Here is a 6,000-nt window from a genome sequence, read left to right as displayed (position 1 = left end):
TAACTTCTATTATCCTTCTGTGTTCTCTCACATGACCCACATTTGGCCTAATGATTACTCGCTACCCTATCAATTCTTTGATGCCTTTAGGATGAATTTTATTTTAAGTTTTAATTATTGAGTCCAGGTTCAGGCTAGGGGAACTAAAGTTCACAATAAAATATTGTATGTATCTTCTAAATAATTGGAGGAGAAGAACTCCACACACAGCAATGAAAATGATAATGACCTGAATCTGATCAGAACATATTGTATCCATGTTTTGGAATATCACACTACATCCCGTGAACATGTACAATTATTATATTAATCAAAAGTTCAAAAAAAAAATGTTTGAGGAGAAAAAATAAACCCCAGATCACTTTTTGCCCAGAACCAGCAGTTGCTGAACATTTCCTGACATCCTTCAAGGATGCCTGAATAGGTGAGTGCTGACTTCTTCCTTATAAACCATGGGTGCCCTGAACACCTCTACTAATTTGGCCAATCAAAATGTTTCTGAATTTTGAAAATTTATTTCACTTTAGTGACAAAGCATATGTTTAAAAACAAAATGCATATTTGTATGACATGAAATAAAATGCTTCTGAAATTCAGTGATTCTTAGTTGAAACTTTTTATTGATGTAGGTAATTAAGATTTTTATGAAAAGAAAAAAATGATGACATTTCCCACCCATCATGGAATGTTCTAGTTTGCTTTATTATTCTCCCAGTCGTAAAGAACTCCTTGGTCTTTGTATCCCTGGCAAAGTACTTGTGTTTGCAAGGCCCAGGAACCGCCACATATATGACTGGTTCATTTGCAAAAGGTCTTTAGTTTTATCATAAATTAGTTCTCCAACAGAAAGGAAAATGTAAACAGAGAACTAGAGCAAACAGATGGATAAAAAAAGAGGTTTTATTTACAATTGCCAGCTACTCTACAGCTGGATCAAAACAGAATATTACACCTTTTTTCTTCAAGGTAAAATCTGATTAAATGATTAAGAGTAGTCATTGCGTAGGGCCATGTACCCAGAAGTCATCTGAAACAAAGCATTTATATTCAGGGAAAACAAGTCAGTTTAGCGACTTTAGAAGACATTAAAGATATCTCATTTCTTATGTAGTACTTTCCATCTACGCTAAAGTTTAACTTAGAAGCTGCTACTTCACAGAACCCTGGGTTCTTCCTCACAGAGTTTGACATCAGGACATCTGGACTCTGCTTGTGACTCTGGTAATTCAGTGGACACCCAGAACAGGGTTTCCTGGAGATGTAGGAAAGCATGTTTGCTTTTGCACGTTAGTCTCCTCATATTGGAGTCACCTTCTGAACAAGAGTGTGGGCTCCTTCTAGCTTTCTGTCATTTACCGTCAACGGTTTGTCCAACAAGTCTCTGCACCTCACTGGGTAGCCACAGTGAAGGGCTGCACATGGACAGTCTGTCAAACACAGGCTCTGCAGTGGCCCAGACTCTGTCCAGGTGGCGTGTTGAGCCACATGACCGGATCCTGGCCACCAAGATCATCTAAGTCCCGCTATAGGCCTTTCAAGAGTGCTAGCCCTGGAAATCACTCCTCCTCTTCCTCTTCATCTCACTTCTTTCCTTATTTTGTAAATATTATCCTCCTTCAAGAATGTTGAAAGTAAAACAGCTGGAAAAATAATGAACACGATGATCACTAGGGCCACAGGATGGAGAACAGATATGCCTGGTGTTGATAAACTCTGTGTTGTGCCAGGCTTGGGGGATGTGAGTTAATAATACTGTTAACCCTGGGCTACTTCCTAAATAAATGATGGCTGCTTTGGAAAATAAATATATTTTTTAAAAGACAACATAATTCTAAGCATGATGAACTAGTTACACAGGCCACCTTGGTAACCAAATCTGTTTGAAAATGAATTACTTTTCTCTGTAATTGTTGAGTTAGGCTAGTCTGATGAGTTGGATTGAAAAACATGAAAAAGAGTTAACTATTACAACAAACAACAACATAGTTGGATGTTACCAAAATCCAAGAAACCTTATACAAAAGCATCAATACTGTATGACTTAATGAAAATTCATTTTTAAAAAAGAAAAAATTAATGGTTAAAAACACTGACTCCAGGATATAGGAGGGATTGACTAGGAAGGGGCATGAGGGAAGTTTTGGGAAATGATGGAAATATTCTCTATATTTCAATAGTTTCTCTTTGCAAATTTTACATCAAAGAAAAGGCTATAAAACCTATTGAGCTATAGTTGATATCCATGCTGAACGAGCTGTAATTGACATGCATGCAAATGAGTTAAGAGGAATGGAGGTGTCTGCAAATTGCTTTGAAATGCAACACCAACTAAGATGGATTGCTAGGCAGATGTAGGGAGGACTAGGTGGACAAAAAACGTAATACAGCACGTATAGTAAGCATCAAGATGTGGATGTTGGTGATTACATTGTACGATCTTGACATTTTTCTTAGATTTGAATGTTTTCACAACAGAGGTGGACTACTTCTTACTTTCACACTTAATCCGCCTCCCACCAGGATTGCTTCTGTATCCTCCTAACTAGTCTCCCTGCCTCTGTGCCCCTCTCCATCCCTTGTGACCTATGCTCAGGAAGTCAACCAGAGCAAATATAAGTAACAAATACAAGGGTGACATGGCTTTTCTCAAGATGCTGTGAGGAGTCCCATCACCCTGAGGGCCCTCATTCTGGCTTACTGTGCCCTACATGGTGAGTCCCCATCACTTCTCCCACCCCCACATCCCTCCTTCATGATTTCTGCTCCATCCATTTATTCCTTCCTGTCCCTTAAACTATTAAGCATTTTTCTACCCAGGGGCCTTTGCATTGCTTTGGTCTGGAGTGCTCTTCCCTGAGAAAGCTTTTGGGCTTACACACCCTTCAGTTCTTGTGTATCATCTTCTCCATGGAAACTTCTCAGTCTCCCCTTCCTAAACTTTCATTGCCCCAACCCAATATTGCTTATTATTTTTCACTCCTTTTTATTTTTCAAGCTTTACTCAGTAGCTCTCTTACGTAGCTCACATTCTCTATGTTTTGCTTAGTGATCCAGCACCAGTGGAATAAAGGGTCCATCATGGCAGGGCTGTGGTCTGTTTCACCCATTGCTTGGTCCTCAGCACCCAGAATAGCACTTATCACATAATAAAGATTATTGGAACGAATAAAGGAACTTTAGCCTTTTATGGAAATACATGAGCATCATTGATTACAGAAATACACTTGCCTGATTTAGTACAATTGAATCATTATGGAAACTTTGTAATGGCAATTAGCAATAGAACTGAAGATGAACGCCTTGCTAGACTCCAAGTCTAGCATGCACGTGCTTTTGTGCAGAGTTTAAGCAGGATTGCAACCAATCCACGGAGTCTTTTGGAGGAGAGACTGTACCTGGCACTAAAGTATATTATCTCAGAGGACTTGCACTGATTTCCATGGTTTTACTTTTTAAAATCTAAACTGTATGCTCCTTGAGAGTAGGGACTTCAGTCAGCTTAGTTCATTGCGGTATCCCTTGTCCCAAAACAGAGTTGGTATATATTGTGTCTAATGTTTATTTGTTGAAGAAATAATATTATGAACATGAGCATTGCCACAATTGTTGGATAAATTAAGTTATGGAGATGATTGTGATATTAATATAACCAAAGCCTACTCAGTGAGTTCTTTTGTGGGCTGGTTGGCAGAAATCCATGATTTAGCTGAGCGTCCCATGGGCCACCTGGAATTAAATCCTCTGTGAACACTGTGTACAGGAAAATGGATTTGGGTGCCAATGCAAGACTGTGGCTGAAATAAGCATCTTTTTGTATATTTGTCTCTGAAGGTAATTTGGAAAAATTTCTTATAAATCACTTGTAGCCAAAAGAGAGGATCAGTGCTTCTTTAAATGGTGCTACTACTAGTGTATCCTTTCTGTGAAGAAAACAGTACCTCTTTTACGGAATGAGGGACCATGTTGGGGGGAAAGCAGAGGGAGGCCTGGCTTTCTGCCCTGCTCACTCCCTAATCCAGGCGTCCCTGCACAGAGCAGAGCTTGCAGGCTCAGAGTCCCGCCTTCATGTGGCACTGCTTCCCAGGTATTGGTTGCCACCTCCACCTGCAGTGCTCTGGGAACCACCTCACCCACCTTCCCCAACATTATTAGTGATGAAATTTCCCAAAGCAAATGATGGAAAATCATGTTGTTTTGTTATTTTACATTTCTTGGCTCACCTGTTGAGCTTGCACTTTTAAACGGCACCTTTTAGGTATTTTTTCTTATTATGACTTTTCTTTTGCTATGATTTGCTCATTTTTATTGGGGATTAGCATTTTCTTATCAATTTATAAAGGTTAATAAGATACATGTTGCTATACCACATATATAAATGACATATGTTCCTATTATTTTGCCAAATTGAATATGATATGTGGAAGAATAGATACCTTTTCTCTTTAGTGGTTCTAACAATTCTGGGTTTTGAATGTAAAACTATTGCCAGAATCTTAAATTAGGGATTATTAAGAACTTTTTCATATTTTTGGTGCAGTTGTGCTGTTTTCCAGTTTACTATGTGTGTGTGTGTGTGTGTGTGTGTGTGTGTGTGTGTGTTTAACTTTTGTTAGTAATGTATCAAAAATGCAATGAATTTACTCTGTCTTTCCCTTGTGATTTTTTTCTCAGATTATTATTTTTCCTGATACTAGGAGTTGAACCCAGGGGTGCTCTTCCACTGAGCTGCATCCCCAGCTCATTTTTATTTTTAATTTGAGACAGGGTCTTACTAAGTTCCCCAGACTGGCCTCAAAATTGTGGTCCTCTTGCCTCAGTCTCCTGAGTAGCTGGGATTGCTGGTATATACCACCACAACTGACTTTCACATTTGTTTACTATCTGTCTACCAATATACCTATATTTATAAATTTATATATATATATTTTTTTCTGTCTAGAATTCAGTTAGGTATCAAGTGAAGAATTAGATAATTTTATTTTTTTTAAATGATTGAAAGACATTTTTGTCTTAATTTTTTAAGTGGTTGACAAAATATTCCATCATAACCACTAAAATTTATTGAAATTAGAATATAAGGTCTGATACTGAGTTTTCATTTTTGTGATATAATGGAAAGGTCTCCTCTTTCACAAAATCCATCCATCCCATTTTACATATTTTCTTTGTAAAACATGCTTAATTATGTGGAAGAAATGTCCATTTGCCAACTCCCATTATAACAGTTTTCTATTTTTTCAGCCACATTATAATTATTACTGCAAATTAATTTTAGAACCTTTTTATGCTGTCCAAAAAAGTAACACATTAAGATTTTGAGTGACATTCCATTAAACATTGGAGTTACTTTGTGAGCAGCTGACATCTCAGTAATATTCAGTAATTCTATCCAGGCATATGACATAGCCCTTTCAATGATGTCTAATTTGATAGTTTGCATTATGTTTTCGTTTTTCTCTTATACAGGTTTTATGCATTTTAGTTAGTGTTCATTCTTTGAAGTCTTATATGATGGGTAGCCACTGGGTTTTTTATTTTCCCTGTTGCACAACCAAATTTGCTATTGTTTTACATAGGAAAAGGTATCTGGTTTTGTGTGTTTATCTTGCATTTATCTTCATTTCTGAACTTTCATGAGTTCTAAAAGTATTTAATTTTTGCTGGATTCATGTATGTTGCTATTATTTTGCCAAGCCTAATGTGAGGCCTAGAAGCACAAATGTTTTATTTCTTTAGAGTGGTTGCAATATTGTTCTGCTTTTAGTGTAAAACTCTTTCCCAAATGATAGACTTGCCTTGTGCTTGCATTCACCTGGGGGTGTGGAAAGATGAACAGAAACTTTGTTTTCTATTTTCTTGTCCATTATGAGTTTAAGCCATGGGTACCGGGAGGAGGGGGGTTATGATGAAGTATTTCCACATAAGAAATTTCTGGAAGATTTCAGTCCCGTAATAGTAAGGATTATCAGAAGCTAACAGTACTTGGGGCAAAAAGGTTTT

Source organism: Urocitellus parryii, chromosome 2 (genome assembly GCF_045843805.1).
Source record: "Urocitellus parryii isolate mUroPar1 chromosome 2, mUroPar1.hap1, whole genome shotgun sequence".
NCBI lineage: Eukaryota > Metazoa > Chordata > Mammalia > Rodentia > Sciuridae > Urocitellus > Urocitellus parryii.
This window is presented reverse-complemented; position numbering follows the sequence as displayed.